Below are 18095 nucleotides of genomic sequence, written 5' to 3'. Positions count from 1 at the left end.
TCCTCCTCCAATGTTATTTAAAATATTTACAATACAGTTGGTCAAAATATATATGGCAACATGGACATCAGACACTTCCCTTACACCACAACAGCAAGAAACATCAAAATAGGTTTATGAGATGTTCAATAATAGAATGAGGTAGTTACGTCATACAAAACAATCTGTAGCATAAACACTCATGCTACAAATAATCCAAATTATTTTCTCAGCTAACTAATGCCAAGGGTCTATGCTATTCTAAGTTATGCCATATTAGAAACAAATGTTTACACCTTCAGTTTTTAAGTCAAAATAGGTAAATACTAATTATGGTATTTCACAGAGTAGCTCATTTGTGGGAAATCTTAGTGAACTAAAGCAAAAAAAGTTTAATGTTCAATAGTTTGAAGCAGTTATCAGAAAAAAAAAAGTAAGTGTTCATTTCATGCCACCACTTCATTCACCCATGCTGCCAGAGGTACAAATTACACTCACAATCGTGAGGTTCTCCTGAGAGAGCGACAGACAAATCGACTGACCGACCTTCTTCCAGGAACTGTTCAAAATAAGTGGCGCAGCACTAAATATCAGCATGACGTTTTAGACTGAGCAATCCACTGGCCGAGCTTTCAAAACATACCTTATTCAGGGGCCGGATGATATGGTAAAGACAAATAAAGAAGTTTCTGCCTTACAACAGTCTTACTTCTGTCCACAGGCCAGTGCACTCTCCTCCTAGGTATGAGGCTGTGCTGCACACACGAAGCACTCCTGTGCACCAGGTTAGTCCCACTCCCTATGCAGCAGCACTGTTTGAGCTGAAGGAGAGACACACTGCATCACAGGAATCAGAAGGGAAGACTGGAGCTCCCTCAGCCTCCGCTGCGGTCAAAGCTGGCATGAAACTAGTGCTGCAGAAAAAGCTGTCAGCCATCTCAGAGGATTCTCAGGCCACCAAGTTTGACATTGGATTGTGCCTTCTCCCATTCTAAATTTGAGTGTTTTAAAAGTACTCTCGATAGTACAGATAAACCTGCTTCTGAACAGCTGGCATCAGTTAACTGAAAGGGAACCATCTACACTTCGGTGCATAAAAACTGAAACATTATAAGAACAATTCAAGTTCCAATTTCAAGCTTCTCTCCAATACTACAGTCTTTACAACATTTTTTCCTTTATATATTCTGTTAAGTGCATGAACACCTCTCTAAAATATCTCCATCCCAACATGGTTTCATTACATCTTTCAGTGACTTCTGATATTTCACAGAATTTCACAGTTCAAAACGTCTGCAGACTAAGTAGTAGAAGCTCAGGAAGTGATATAACACGTGACTGAGGGGGGTGACTACTCTAGAAATTTTCAGCCTAGATTCACAAACATATTTTCACTCCTGACCTCATACTGAGGTCAAAGAGAAAGGTACATATCATTGTAGCCACAGACCTCAGTAGGCCTTCAAAGTCTTCCTGAATCTCTCCAGGTCCTGTATTATATACAGTGCTTTGTTTTAAGTGGTGGAGGGAAACAGTCATAAAAGTAGATATAGAAACAGTTTCAGGAAGGCAAAAACCAACAAAACTACCAAGGGGACTAGGCCACAGGTGAGACTGGAAGCAAGTGCCCAGCGCAAGCTATCTGCTACATGAGTGGGAGGACAGTGGTCCACATGATTCTTACAACAGTTCTGGAGACCAAAATTAGAGAAATAGCTGTTTCCCAAGAGCTAAGCGTTCACATGCTCCCTCTTAGCAATGATCTGCTAAGACCGTTTTTTGTGCCCTGCTTTCTCTGAGGTTATCGTATGTGCTCCAGCAGATAACAAATTCATCCCACAGGAAATACTTATGCACTGAGGGCGAGGGGGTCAAGGAATGAACCCCACAACCTGCTGCTGCAGCCAGCCTTTTAGGTGCAAAAAACAAAACAAAAACCACAGTAACGAGCTCCTTCATTAAAATACATTGTACTGGCATCTATCTCTGCTGTTTAGCCTCTTTTCTTTCAACACCTTCACCTCAATCCTCCTGCGTCAATACAGCTGTCTTCCCTTTTTTGCTGAACTGCTTTCAATTCTCCATTCAGTATCAGATTAACTGTTCATCTTTATCAGGAGAAGACTTCAAGGAACTTCCAATTAATCTGGCAGACAGGGGGAAAAACTACCCCAAGACACGACACTCACTACTGCCCAGCCTTTCTTCTCCAGAAAGGAGATGGAAACAGGAAAGAACTCTTCTTTCTTGAATAGCAGGATCTTTACACTAATTTTAAAAAATAGTTCAGATAAAATTATAGTTCAGGAGTGTAATAACGGCTTAAGAATATATAACATAAGAAAACGTAAAGCACATTATAAGCAGTTTGCAGAAAGGGACGTTCAGTATTGAAAACCGCAGTACAAGGGTTCTGATAAAACTGCCCTCTTACGGTTCATTCCTGCCACACATGTCAAAACTGAGGTTGCAAAATAAACCGAGGATACACGCAGAACGCTCGACTGCCACTGCAGGAGCAAAACAAAAAACACTTCCTGCCGAGCCACCCCCGCTGCCTGGCGGTCACCACCCGCCTCCCAAAGCCTCCCAAAGCCTCCGCGGGCACCGCAGACGCCGCCCCGCCGGCTCCCGCGCTCTACCACGAGCCGTCGGTCCCGCTCGGCCTCGGTCCCGCCCGCGCCGCCGCTGCCGCCCCGACCGCGGCCCTACCGACGCCTGGCGCTGCCCCCGCCCGCCGCGCCCCGCCGCGCCGCCCCGGTCCTACCGCGGGTCCGCCGGAGCTGCCGCCTCCCCGCACGGGCCGAGCGCGCTGCGAGGCGGCGGCGGCGGCAGGAGGAGGAGGAGGAGCCGCGGCTCCTTCCGCCGCCGGCTTCAGCGCCCGGGGGCGGGGAAATGGCCGCGCTGGGAAACGCCCGGGCCGGGGCCTGCGCTGGGCGCCGCCCGCCGCCCCTCGGGCCGTTATCGCCGCCCGCCCGAGGGACCCTCCGCTACGCACCGCAAACCCCGTTTCTCAGTTTTTCCCCTAACGGCTGCTGCTCGAGCCCCGCCTCGCGCACCAGCACAGGCAGCTAAGGCCACGGGCTCTTTAATTTTAAAAGGTTTTTAGTTGTGAGACACCAGCTCTCAACTAAATGTTCATTACATGAAGCTCTCTGTGCGCAGACTGAGGCTGGCGTGTTTCACAAAGCAGGTTCGACAGAGCAGCAATTTCCAGTGAAACCCGCTTCGCTGAGAAGCGAACCCCGAGTAACGGCTCGGCTCGGGACGCGGAGGCTTCTTCCCTCCCGCACCTCACCTCCCGCGGGGCTGCAAAGCGCAGAGCGAGGAAGCTGCGCCCCGAGTCAGGCCGGAGGCCCTGACGAGTGTGGAGTATAACGTCTGATTGAGAACCAAAACCTGGCTTCTTTAATCAGGAAATCCTAGGATACTTCAGAAAACAGAAGTAGCCTGTCTGTCTCCAGCATTATCAGAACAGCATTACGTTCACCTGCTTCTTAGCTCTTTAAACACAAGCAGTATCCATCCTCCTAAAAAATGGTAGATACTTTAAGATGAATTACATCATTTGAAATTTCATTAGCTATTTCAGCAAACTACTTACTTATGTTAGCTGAATGTCTGAAACACCACAAAGTTTAAAAAACATCTGAAAACACTCCTGGACCCCTTTGAGCTATGGAAAACTTCACCCACCTCCCATCATTAGTACATGCCATGGTTTCCCAGTAGACTGTTGTGGTTTTCCTTATCCTAGGGAACACTTACAAAGTAATCCTACTAATTTTAGTCTAGAAGAATTTTAGAGAAGAGAGTGTTTTAACATTAACCTTTTCTAGCACAAGCAGCTACTTCTAGATTAGTGCTTCAATAGACATCTTTTTTCTAACATGCATTCTTTAAAGATGAGTGAGATGGCTCACATGGAAGCATTTAGAGAGACAAACCAAAATAATAAAGATGAAAAATAAAAAGGACTAGCATTTTCCAGTTACATTTCTTTTTCCAAGACACTCATTTAAATAACATTGCTCACTGAAACACTGTTACACAACTTGGCAGGGAGGGTGGAGGAATGAACTCTCCTTTGCCTCTGGGATTTTTAGGAACAGTCTCAGAACCTCCTTTTCCACACTTGTTCCCTTACACGTATGCACTATAAAAGGCTACTTCATTTAGAGCAAAACTAATTTGGAAGCATGTGTTCATGGCTCTTAAAGCATGTGTTCTGGCTGTGTCGGTTGGAGCTACCCGCCAAGTATTTACATAGCAGAACTTCCTTCTTGGGCTATAAAGCTGATAAAAAAAGAAGGAAGTCAGATCAGGACTGCAGAATCCACTCTTACATGACATTTTGCCACAGATTATCTCAAGTAGCAGGGTTGTGACAGCCCCTTTCCTCCAGCCTATAAACAAGGATGCCAGCCACAGCAGTGCTGCATTGCACCTCTGTGCTCCTGTCCCTGTTCATCCACCAGCACTCTTCAGCAGAGGGGCTGAGTTTTTGTCCTCCATACAGCTTCAACATAGCATCATGGCCAGTCACTGAAATACAAAAGCTGTAATGGAACTAAAGAAAAACATTTTTTTTCCCTCATCAAAATTCTAGCTGGCACCCTGACTGAGAACTGAGTGTTCACAGAGACCAAGGCTGGGCCACTGAGTGAAAGCTAAATTTAAATTACTTCAAAAGCAAATTCACATTAAAGCAATTTAAGAGTGGCTTATTGGGGTTTAGCATAAATTCATTCCCAACTGAGCTTAAGCTTAAGTGACAAAGACGCACATGATTATTACATAAAACTAAATATTGGGGCAGGTTTTGATGCACAGCGTGACATTTACTATGCAGACAGATGGGCAAATTAGGAAGTGACCACAGAGTAGCTCACATTCAAAGGAGGCCAGAAATTGTTACACTCTCCCTATGCTGGCAGAGCTACTCTTGGGAGTTACTCTCCTAACTTGTGCCATCCAAAAGGGGCCACATTAGCTTAAACAGGAGATTTTTGTTAACCAGAGTCATTTTGACTGAAATAGGTTCGAAGCCATTCAGAGGAGCAGCTACTCCAACAGATGAGGACATAGTAACCTCTATAAAGGGTCATTTTTTTCATTCAAGATTCGGAAAAAAACATATTTCTGTAACTTCAGTACTGTCATTTTCTTGTGTAGAAAAGCCCTTTGAGTATCACACTCAGGCTGACAGCACTGAGGTATGTTGGAATGGGAGTATGAGGAAGCTTGTACCACTGCAACCAGCCCTGTTTTTATTCCAGGCCTGGTCATGTTTACTTTGAAGTCAATTGCAATGTTCCTAACATTCAGATTTGGCTCATTTCTATGAATCTCTCTATTTATCCACCTGTCAGTCACACACCTTTAACACTGCATTAATAAACAGAAAACTAGGGCAGCTATGGCAACATATGGAATATTTTTCTGACAAGGAAATCATTGTATGGAAACCTCACTAGCTGCCATTTTCAGACAGTTAGGGAGTGAGGAATTTGCTTAATATATTTCATTTCTGGAAATTTTTCCACAGGAACGATAACCTCCGAGTCTAGGCTCCTTGGGAGCTCTGGCTGATGCAAATCCCTCTTCCTGCAAAAGCTATTATAGGCAGCAAATGTTCTTCTCAGCAAAATAAAAAGATATAATGCAGTAGCTCTGGCAGCATATACCAGTAAAAAATCATCAAGCTGCATCATAACACTATTAACACATTAGTTTTCTGTTAAAAAAATGTTTAAAATTAGATGAAATACATTAAAGCTTTTTCTCTACACTTGAAACAATTTGTAAACTGTTACGGTGAGTTTCCTTCAATGTCAGTAAAACAAGGGGTGCTATTACGAGAGCCACATGAAACACGGATTCAGGCCCGAGCCCAGTGAAGTGTCTCAGTGGGCTTGATATAAGGTAAAAATTTGCAGGAGTATCTGTGAAAATACTTACAATTTTGTTAGAAGACTGAAGACCCTAAAACAGAAGAAGAGATTCTGCTGAAACTGGGGCAGGAAGAACTCAGAACTTTTATTTGCCAGTGCATATGCATCTAAAGGAGTCACACTGTTGTATCAAAAGTTTCTATTTAGTTTTTCTGGTTATGAAACAGACAAATAAAAACCCTCAAAAAGTGGTCCAAATGTAAGTAATATAGTCCAGTCTGCTTGGGCATCCCAAAATAATAGCTCTATGTTCTGTAGATATCTTAACGGAGTCTTAATTCCAGAACTGCCTCTGAGACAACAAAGAACCACAATGGGGAAAATTTGGTTAACATTAGGAAAACATGAATAAGGCTTCATTACTCACTCAACCGCATACTCTCTGGCTGCCAGGGTTCTTACCTGCTCTGCTTCTCTCACATCTCCAGAGGGTAAAGAGATCTCTGAGATTCTTTGAGGGGAGAACCCATGGCTCCACTCTTGAGCAAGAAAATAGACAACAGCAATGTCCTTGCCTTTTCATTGAAAAGGGACAGAACTACTGAGCCTTAGCCCGTGCTTTGTTCAACCTGACAAAAATAATTAAAATCAGTGAATTTCACACATTCCAGGGCAAAATCCAAGACGGTGAGAATAACGAGAACAAATACATGAAGAAATGGTTTCAAGTGGATCATATATTTTAGATGCATGCAAGAAGGAACTACATGGCATAGATACACTAGCTTCCAAGATACTAAACAAGATGCCCCTGTGCTGTGGTAAGAACTGGTCATGCTTTTGATAGGCTCATCACAAAGAAGCAGAACACGAAAACAAAATAATAGAGATCAACGGTTTTGGTATATTATTGTATTACTTTTCCTATGGATAGATACAAGTATATAGTCATGATTCACTCAAGTGAACATTTGGGACACAAAATGGCTTTAAAAAATACTGATATGTCATCCTCTTCTGTTTTATGCAAGGATGAAGATCTGGTTCAGCCAACCTGTTTCTGTAATTTCATAATTTTTTTCCCTTAAATTCCATTTTGTACCTTATAGATGGTCTGTTCAAACAAGTGACAAACCAATCTGAAATGTGTTAATTTTTGTTCACTCTGAATGTATAAAAATATACAATTACATAGAGCATGGAAACTATTTTTAAAAGGAGGGCATGCAAACTATTAAGTCACAGAACTGCAAGTAACTGGCACATTAAAATATTGTTTCCCTTAGAGTCTATTAAAATAAAAAAAGATGTTAACAGAAACTCTTCATAAGGCCCACTTCTGATGCCCTTCAGCAGCATTGCATCTGAAACTCTCACAAAGACATTCACAGTATAGCTGTCACCAAAAAGGGGCAGGGCTACTCTCTCCATTCCAGCCTTTACTTCCATCCATGCTTTCCCTGATCCCTGTTAGATCAGTTTAGTTGCTGTACGAATCCTCGTCATTAGGGTAATTCCAAGAGTCTCAAAGAGTTCTGACTGGAAGTCTCTTCAGTATCTTTGTAACACATTTCATGGCAAAAGGACAGTATAAAAAACTAACCGGTGAAATAAGTATTATATCACAACTTAACTAGAGCTGCAGAGCAGAATGTAACTGACAGCAATCTTCCCTGAGAGTTTATAAGAGGAAGAAAAAAATGCTAGAACATGCAGTACATCAGGTTGATATAGATGTAATTTATACTATATTTATGTTATTTATATATATTTTTTTATATATATATATATATGCATGTTTGCTTTTACAAAGACTTATTTTGTTTGTTTAGCACTATGCCTTTTAAAAGTGGCTTTCAACAAGCTCAGTAAGAAACCGAAAACCAGTCTGTAAGTGGAATCACTGCAGCACACAGTTCCTAAGCTAGGCACAGAAGCCATGATGTGCAGCTGAAACAAGAGAAGAAAATTCAAGTATATTTCCCAGTGAAAACTACAAGTAGGCTACTAACAAGTGGATTGTAATACCTGCACTGGTATTTAGCAAGAATGGAACCCCCAAACCTCCTCCACCCATGTATTTTGAAACAGATGTTTACTCTTACTCACTGAAAATCGTGAATGTTATCAACAGTCATTCTGCATTAGCATTTCATACCAAATGTATATGGACAATGATACTACAGTCAGGGTAAGACAGTAGCAAACCAGCCCTAGACTCCTTGGTATCAGGATATGTGAGAGTCTGTATCACCTCGAGCATGGTCATATTGCCTTCTGACACTGTGCTGGTACTGATTCAATACCAGTTCAAAGCAAGACATTCTAAGCCATAAAACCACAGAAGCATTTCCTGCAAGCGCTGCATTTTCCTACTGCCTGTTCCAGTCTTTAGCTCCAACCTCATACCTTTCCACCGTGAGTTCATGCTGTAACAGTATGCAACCCAGGACAGACTGATGGAAACTATTATGTTAAAGTAATAGCTCTACAGTACCCACACCTCTGATTTCACAGGTGCTGTTTTCCTCCCTTGCTTCCCTTTTCCATTACTGAAAGATTCCATTGGTGAAAACACAAGGATAAACTACCTGAGAGTTTACTCACTAAAAGCAAACAGAAACTTCAGCAAAAGAAATCTCTAAGTTGTTTAACTGTCTTTCAGGCAACCTAGGATCCTAGAGTACTAGCCAGCCCATGGTACAATTCATGTTATTTGGAGCACTAGCCTGAAACTTGAGAGATCCAGGTAGGCTCATAGGATCCCTGCAGGGTCTTGATCAGGACTGAATCCTCCAAATCCACCAGATACATCCAGTCTACATTGATTTTTACCCCTTAGGAGCTAAAAATCCATCATTTTCCAACTCTCCCTTATAGGAGAGAGGGTAGATATTTTGGTTATAGTTCCCTTCTTTACACGTTAATTGATGGAGACTTTGGAAGGCCAGTCTCCCAAATGCTCTACGCTATTATAGCCAGCAAAAGGATTGCATGGACCTGAACAAAATAATAAGCACCTGCACTCATTTTCCTTCCTCAGTTTTGTTACTTCCCCTGAGCATTCTTTAGGTTTTAAACTGTTCTTGTACATCATTTCCAAATTACACAGCTAAAGTTTTTGTCTCTCTCTTACTTATGCCACCGTTCTCCTTCCTTCTTAACTAGTCCTTTGATCTCACCAGATCCCTACAACACAATATAATGCACTTGTATTCTTCTCTCCTGCTTGTTCCTCTGCAAGTCTTTTGTAACCCAAGTGTGTCCAGTTTGATGATATTTGAGAAGTAATGTTACCTCTGATCTCTGTGTTAGAAATTGTGTTGTTTAATTCCATTTCTTGGAGACAAACTTGGCTAAACTGATTTCTGCAGTCTAGTCTGAAAGGCAGACAGCAATATTTAATGACTCTTCCTTGTTCCTGGTATGGAATATAGGTGATACAGTTTAACAGCATATGGTTTGACTTGACATATGCTGAAGAATTCAACAATACATCCTTTTCAAAAACTTAGTATTTGCGACGGACAGTACAGACTCCTTGCTACCAGAGGACATCCACTTTAGATCTGTGTAATTCTTAATACAAGGGATTTTTGCTGAAAATTTTTCTTGCACATACTTTGCATTTTCTGTTAAACATCATGCCCAGAGCTCTGATCTCTGGGGATGTCAATCTGACATCTTCCACTCTCACTAATTTCATTCAAATTAGGATAAGTGGGCTATATGTGTTATGCAGTGTTGAGTGTGCATATCTAAACTATCATCTGTCATATGAAGCAGAAAAAAAAAGTCTTGAAATAAGCAGTTTCATCAAGGAGTACCTGACAGAAGTGCTTTAGAACAACTTCAGAACAAGTTGCAAACAACTACCTTGTTTGGAAATTGGTAAGAACTTCATCAGTAGTTAGTGATATGTAGCATCTTTCCTAAAATTAAAAATAGTACTATAAGGCAATTATGTAAAAGCTTTCATTTCAAACTAAATTCTCAGGGACATCTTAAGAAATGTAAATGTGAAAAGCTTAATAGATTTTACAGTAATCCATAACTAGTCAGGAGTTAAAAATATCTTACAGTTTTGGGGTTCTAATTTATCTTTCTTCAGTGCTTACAAATGGCAAACTGAATGGAGAAGAAATCATTAGTACTAAAGGACTATCTACTTCTGCTGTTTATCCCTGTATGTCAAGTCTGTGGCAATTTACAATATCATTTTGAATTCTTCACTTTACATTGTAAATGAATTTCCAGCACCACAAGATTTCTGGGCAGAGCTTCATATAACATAAACACAGATACACACCTTTTTTCCTTTCTCCCTTTTTTTTTTTTTTTTTTTTGGCTCCAGGAAATGGAAAGTGCAGCAACTCAGAGGCAATCTGACTCAGCAATATCATAGAGAGTTCAAATCGGTTTAGCAGTTGAACAGAGATTTCCTCCTCTTGGTAGAAAAAAAACCCTAAGGTTCTTTGATAAAATGCACAGGAAGTTGGAGAGACTTACGCAATACTATATTTCAATAGCTCATTTCAAAACATTAGCTTTGCCTTTTCAATTGAAGGATATTTTGGTGGCAGCAGATTTCCTAAGAAGATATAGACCAAATAAGAGGGAAGCTACTTTTTCTAGCGCTTCCTGTACTCTAATTTGCACAAGGCAAGAGGTTTGCACTTAGCTGGCAGTGGTTAGCTCCAGCTCTATAACAGCTGCATTTTTCTATAAGCTATAGTAGACTCATGCCACTTACTACTCATCTTTCAGATATTTTCAATAGCAAGGTATTGTATTGCTGTTCCTATTACTTATGCATTACAATTTCTTTGTCCATTACAGTTTCCTTTCCATACTAGAAATTAAGATTAAAATATTAGAGAAAAAGACCTTCATTATAACTCGTACTTAGACTGACGAACCATAAGCTGTTACAAGCACCTATTCCTATGGCATCAAACACTTGACAATCTTTGTATTTCCAGACAAGATACTCCATATTTCTAGAGATTTAGAAGGATGTGATGACCCTCTGTGAAAAGTAATGAAAGTGACATTTTGTACTCTTAACTAACCCTTATTTCCTTATAGTTTGGGAAACAATTCAGAAAACAAATTATCTCTGTTCTTATATCCCCATACCTGCTATCCAATTCTTCTATACTCTAAGCAATTTTGCTATGATTATCTCCTCATTTTCTAATCACTTTGCTTCCTCCCACAGGAAGAGAAGATTGGATTTGGAGTTACCTCACTCACAAAACTTTATTTAGCCTTGATTCTTGCTCTGGCACCTGCCTGACATCTCTGACAGCTCCTCCTGTCAATCAGTTCATCCACAGTTTTCTTTCAGTCTTCTGAGTTTCACCTTTGCTATTCACTGGACCTTAGCACACTTCCATGTCTTCTGCTCTTCTCACTTCACCTTTAAATCCTACATTAATAAACATCATCTTGAGCAATACTACTTCTATTTCCTCAACTACTGTATGCCCTCTTTCTTATCTATGCGGTAATTTTGTGGGGAAAGGATATATAGCTTGCCAGTATTTTAAGTATGCCAAAACAATTATGGACATGTAGATATATGACTATTCAATAAACAACAATATCTGTGAAAATTTGTTTCACTGTAGGCCTAGAGGTGACTCTAGCCTGTCTGCGCTTCAGATTTCCTTCCCCTAAAATGGAAATAGATGTCACTTCTTTTTCTACTGGATGAGGATAAAAGCATAGGAGATGTAAGGACTACATGAGGACAGGTATCCTATACATGCAATTCTTCTTTGTAACTGCTAGACAAAATTGAAAGGCTTGAAAAATTCTCAAGAGTACCAACATACAAAGTTCAAAATAATCATTGCATAACTTGTCAGACTGATGCCTCTGGTGGTTGTCTGTATGCGGGAAGTTCCGATAGGCTCTACCTCCATAACGGTGGGGGCCAGCACCTAGTCAAACTCTGTCTGCAGGCCTCTGTCTGCAGCAGCCTCCATCTGTGGCAAAGCTCTGCTTGGGACGTCACACTAGGAACATCAACTATGTCTCATATGCAGAAGTAGCATAATCTTCCCATGACTCAGCCCTGACTCACTGAGGAGCCTTTCCAGCATTTAGGGAAAACCACCTCCTTCAAAGCATCTTTCACCCAAGATTGCTCAAAATGTTCTGCCACCATTAAGAAAAGAAAGCACTGAAAGGCTGCCTTTCACAGGTCTCCCAGCCACCGTGGTAAGCACCCTAACCACAGATCAGGGACCAGATCTTTAAAGAGCTTTCTTACAAAATATTTAACTGGAGTTGAATAAAATCAGTTTTATGTTCTCAGTATTGACAGTAACAAGGCAGTAGTTGTATAAAGGTAAGAAGGTAAATTCAGATCTAAAGTTAGAGAGAGTTTTTCTAACAAACATTGCCTAATTGGCTACAGCATTTAATCAGTAAATACTTACTTCCATGCTTTTAAATTGCAGAGAGCGAGGGTCGCCTGCTGGTGAGTGAGCAGCATAGCCATTTGGCGTTGCACAGTTCTGTTAGGCGTGCTTTACCCGGGATCCACACACAGTGTCCTTTTGCTAGGGCTCTGGATCCAGGGGAAAATCTGCAGAACAAAGGCTCAGATGCGATGGCAACTGACCCTTGCCAAAGCATTCACCTCTGTCTTTCCTTCTCTCTCAAATTCAGTCAGTCCTAGATAGTCAGAATTAGCCTCAAATGCCTTTGTCTTTTCTTTCCTTTCCTTCTCTCTCTCTTTTTTTTTTTTTTTTTTTTTTTTGTTCTGCATTTCTCATCCTTACTTTAAGCACTACCAGCCTTCTTTGGTTAAGGTTGTAAGGGAAGGAGTCATTATATCCTGACAAAGAACCTGCCTTTTATTATTTAGGAGTAACATCAAAAAAAAAAAAAAAAAAAAAAACCCAAAAAACAAAACAAGACCACTTTGGTGACTTTTACAAAGCAGCTAATATCAGCAAAAGCTGTTATCTGAGATGGCTTAGAGCACAATGTACCAGGACATTCATGATCGCAGTTAAGATTCAGATCCCCAATCTATTAAGATGCATGGCATGGTGAGTCAGAGCCCTCCATCTTCTGGAAAGAGGGAAAGGCATTTTGTCTTTTTTTTTTTCAATAGTTGTAACTACTACCCCTCCCCAAATATTCAACATTCAAACATATGAGTCACTGACATCGCAGCTTCCTTCAATTTTAATTCTACAGCAGGGAATGAAAAAAAAAAGTGTTAAAAGAGAAGGTAGTGTATTTGTCATTCAGATGTAAATAGACCAGAATTATGGAGATGTCAAAGTTGATAAAAAAGACTAACCACAATCTGCAACTGTTCTAAAATCTCAGTCAAATTTCTGAGATTCTAGTAGCCCAGGAGGATATATGCACATGGTATTTCTTCTTTTATCTTATATTTACACATGAATTTGCCAATAGAGGGAGTTCTTTTACTATCTACCAAAACTTTATAGAAGTGAATTTTCACAGTTTTAAAATAATAACTGAGGTTCTTCTATGCAACTATCATTGCATTAATAGCAAAAATGAAAAAGGTTTGCAAAATGAAGTCACCTCAGGGTATTCAGCAACTCAAAACCTGCGATAATATCCCATCCAGTCACTAGAAGTGCACTGGCCATTCCATGGCCATTTATGTCATTACAGCAATTTTATCTATGGGCACAGCTATGAAATATCTATGTGAATAATTACATTTAAACATATTTTAAATAATTATGTCAAATAACTTTAAGTTCTTCTCTTGGACTATCTATGTTTAACTAAACCCATTTGAGTTTGTTCCTGATGTTGTGTTTAGAGCTTGTTAAACAGCAGCTATTCAGTTAACCCCTCCTGTGGTTTGAGAAACCAACTTTCTTCTACACGGTCATTTCATTAAAATATTGTATAGCTTTTAATCACAACTGAACTAAGTTTCACACAGTAAGACCTTCCTGACAGTTCACTTGCTCTTTCATCACAACATGAACTAAGCCTTCTTCTGAGCTATAAAAATGTTAATTTAATATTTTGGAGCTACTGCTCGAATTCTGTTGCTTTTTCTGCTGCTGAACCTCCGCATAAAGTTACCAATTCCCTCTGAACTGACTAGAAGATTTCAACAGCCAACCTGATGATGCTACCATGCTTGGACTCAGCATCTCAGTGCACTAAAGGAAGCCAAAAAATAAGTAGAATAACATTTCTACTTACTACATCAAAATAAGCTCTTTACAAATACAGTATGTCAGGTGTAGCAAAGTTCTGTTGAAATATTAAGCAATCAACCATGAAATTAAGAACAATCATGTTTACTTACATGCGTGGTAACTCACTAGCAGTATCATAATAAAGAAGGACAACATATAAGGTTACATTCACATCTGTGTGACAGTAGCTCCTCCCTTTTTATGGAAGTTGCCATTTTCATAGCTGTTACAACTTAATTGCTTATGAAGCAACTCCTAAACTTTTTGCAGCTTGACATTTACGAAAGCAATGTTAACTGCATCAGTCCCTTTCCCTCCTTTCAGTGGGACCTGGATTTATACAGAGATTCCAGGAACAATCTTAATCCCAACCACTTCTGTTCTTAAATCAGTTCACAACAGGCAAACTCATTCCAAGGAAACTCAAAGCAAAACAGACCTGAACCTAACCGCTGATGGGAGCTAAATAAGTCTTTTGTCTTCTTCCTTTTTAAATGAGTAAACCTCTTCATTTTCTAATCCCTGTTAAGACTGCAAACAGAGATCAGTTTCGTAAATTTTGGAAGCCTGGCCATCTTGGATAAACATTCCAACCTTTTAAATGTTTACAGACCAAATTGCAGAGCTAAACATTTATGTTCCACTAAGTAACTGCAGCATTGTGTTTAACTGAAAGGCTCCTAAAGTAATATTGTTTCTACCAGTAGGTGAAGACATACTCTACAGCAACAACCAAAATTTAAAAGAAAAGAATGAATACAAGTCTGTCTGTGAATATTTAGCAGATCTTTATGTAGTAGGTGTTATAGTTGGAATATACAAATCTTCCAAAGTTTAAGGGATTTCTTACTTAGAATATATTCCCAAGCCTTTTTAAAACAATTAAAAATAACTATTAGCTTATGCAAAAACTAAAACTTAGCTTTTGGAGTTCAAGTGGTATATTCATCCCCTAATTCGAATTTAATCATGGATAAAACCTTGTCCTTGTACCTTAAGGATGTTGCCTCAGGTATCACTATGAACAGGATTTGCACCCTCCTGTTATACCTATGCAAGACAAGAGTGAAAAGTTGTTTGTTTTTAAGAATGCCTTATATTCATTCTGGCAGATGTAAAATGGCATTGGGTTATTTGCCTTCAAAGTGGAACTAGTCTGGTCCAGAAGAGATCATTTCTGAAGCAAAATCTCTGTTCTCAATCAAAATCTCTACTTAGTTTTAAGTGATGATCTTTTACTTGCTCAAATTAATCTGAATCATGTCTCCACCTCCTTGGTATTTACATTTTTCAGACTCTTTGGGGAGAACAACAGCATCTCCCTGTGTATAAAGCTAAAAGAGAAATGGGAATATCATTCACTGCAAAATACCACTTTGCTCGCAGAATGAAAACAACCTAGCATATGATACTGCTTCTAAAGAAGCAGAAAAACAACACAAAGACAGTTTCACAGTAGCACTGGCTTGCAGGCTGTGTGATTAGTTACTCTGCTTTTCACGTAAAAACTTCTTATGTTAAAGCAATACAATGCAGGCAAGGATATTTCTTAACTTCTGCGGTTAACTTGTATGTTTTCACTGCACTGTGAGGTTTAGATGGATGTGTTTTCCCAGAGGTCAGAAGAGTTTGCCCTGGACTTGCTCCTCTGGGGTTCATACGATTACACATTTCCTGTTTTGCACATGACAGCACAGTGAGCTTTTTCAAAGACACAAGCTGTATGTATGAGCCTTCTGACCTGATTTACTACTGTACTATTGCAACAGAGTCAGACAGTATAAAACCAAAGGAAAGCACTCTTGACCGAAGCCTCCGTCATCTTTCTAACAAATCTTTAAGAACCCGGACTTGGGCCCACAGCTGAAATAAGGTGAATTTAAAGAGCAGCCACCTCCAGATTAGCCTGGATTTTCAAATTCCTAAATGCAAAGCGATCAGATAAAGCATTTTGTTTTATCTTTTGTCAGTTACTTAGTCGAAGTGATTTCCACTGTATCAGAGCAGTTCCAGTGGCACCTGTTGAGTACGGCAATATGAAGTCAATCACCAGGTACTCAATACAGATACATAATCTCTAACGAATTCAGAGGTATGTAGGAGGTAGTTCCTAAACTAGCTATTAGAATTGGCATCACTGTTTCTTTTCCACAAACTGCTTTGCCTTTGATCAAAATCACAGGCTCCTCGCCCCACACAGAGCCCAGATCTAGACATAACTGCCTCTGCAGTCTCTCCTGGAATCAGTTCAAACAAGGAGGCTTGGTCCCTTGTACACCTTTCTATTTCTGATTCACATTCTATTTCACCTTCTCTTTCTGATCAGAGAGCATCTTTAGACCTTCTTGGAGATGACAGAGAAATTGTCTGAAATTGTCAGTTTGTCACTTTTGAGGGTTAAGACCTTGAAACATAGCTGTTCTCTGGACATGAAATTGAATTACAAGGAGAACTGGAATTTCATAAGCCCAAGTTGATAAAGTCTGATAGTCCCCAAAATTGAGATCATTACCCCTGTGAACTCTCTCATGAGAAAATTTCTGCAGTACGTATGACAGAACGCAAGGGGGTGAAGAAGACAGCCTTCATTCATGGGGGCTGCAGCCCTGGCTGGCTGGTGGGTGAGCCAGGAGTCCCAGCTCCATGGGCACAGGCAAAGGCACAGAGGCTGCTCTCTCCTCCCTGTGCTTTGCTGCGTTATTATTGCCCTGAAGGAGCCAGGCTCCTATGACAGGAAAAGGAGGATGCAGACAAAGCTGAGCAGGAGCAATGCTTGATTCTGCAGAATAATGCTCTCCAAACTCTACATTGGGGAATTTAATTCAAAGTAAGAATTTAAGAAAATACTTAGAAATGTTATCATTTCTTTCTGGCATTTGCAAGCAGCCTGGCAACAGATGGAGTATTTCATCAGTAGGCCACTAGTCTGTATCCACCTTCAAACAGACCATCTCACTGACCATCTCACTTCACATACAATGAAAAACAGCCATGGGGAACAACCTGGTGTTTGCTTACATCACTCAGTGAGCTCTGAGCAGACAGAACCACAAATAGGACTCCACCTGAGTACAGGGGCTGCTTGCATGAAACCTGGTATAGGGCTGAAGCTGAATTCTCTGTGTTTCTGACAGCTGTTTAGTGATGTGCAAGACTCTAGCTGATGAGCTCAGATCAATCCTCAACAGACATATGCTCATCTCTTAAAATAGTACATTTTCTGGCAATAGACTGCAAAGAGACAACAGATACACATGCTGTTGAACCTAATTACCATCTCGGCCCACGTCACAGCGTGTCATTGCCTGTGATGCACAGCAGAAGAAAGTTTTACTCTCCAGGCTCAGATAGTTCAGCATAGAGACTTTCCATCTCTGCAGTACATTAAGGAAATACATTAAAGTAGGGATTTTTTCTCTATTTTTCTATAATGCAATATTTTTACAGGAGTGACATCACAGATGCTAGAAATGGAAAAAAAAACCTCATTCTGATTCATCTCATTATAGTCTGTGCCAAAACGAGACTGATCCCTATTGTTCATTTGCTTACGCTCTGGACAAATTACTGATGTATCCGCAAAACTGGTTCCACTGCCTCCATGCTTGCAGTCTACTAGAGTTCAGAATCAGCACAGTATAAAGGCTTCCTTTCTTGACTATAACCTGTTAGTCTCTATTATACTAGTCCCTTCACTCACCAATATTTGTGTACTTCAAATATTTGTAGACTTTTACTTTGAATTTTCTGCACTTTAGTTATTGTTGAGCCAAAACACAGACAGTTTTTTCTGGGGTTGAAACAACTAATTCCCCATTCATTGCTCTACTAATGTGCTCTGCTAACTGGGCCCTTAATCTTTCCTTTGCATATATTCTCTGCATACCTCTAGTCTGTCCATATCATCCTAATACAGTAACTGGGTGCTGAAAATCAGTCTAATGACCAGCTTTGATCACTACCATCCTCTATGCACACAATCCAAACTTGCATCATACATATTTCA

General features: G+C 40.3%; 1 protein-coding gene across 5 annotated transcripts in view; it reads right to left on the bottom strand.

Moving 5' to 3' along the window:
* ANXA11 (annexin A11) overlaps positions 1-2850 on the bottom strand; it is a 49374-nt gene extending 46524 nt beyond the window's left edge. For 2 of the 5 annotated variants that reach the window (XM_062580714.1, XM_062580710.1), the window contains exon 1: positions 2747-2850. The gene's annotated coding sequence lies outside the window, so the exon portion shown is untranslated. Of the gene's footprint in view, positions 1-2621; positions 2641-2746 lie in introns of those variants that run through there. The other 3 variants (XM_062580711.1, XM_062580712.1, XM_062580713.1) reach the window with 3 other exon arrangements.
* Positions 2851-18095: the final 15245 nt, after the last annotated feature.

This window comes from Rhea pennata, chromosome 7 (assembly GCF_028389875.1).
Source record: "Rhea pennata isolate bPtePen1 chromosome 7, bPtePen1.pri, whole genome shotgun sequence".
Taxonomy (NCBI): Eukaryota; Metazoa; Chordata; class Aves; order Rheiformes; family Rheidae; genus Rhea; species Rhea pennata.
The sequence above is the reverse complement of the archived record's forward strand: the minus strand, read 5'-3'. Positions and strand labels throughout refer to the sequence as shown.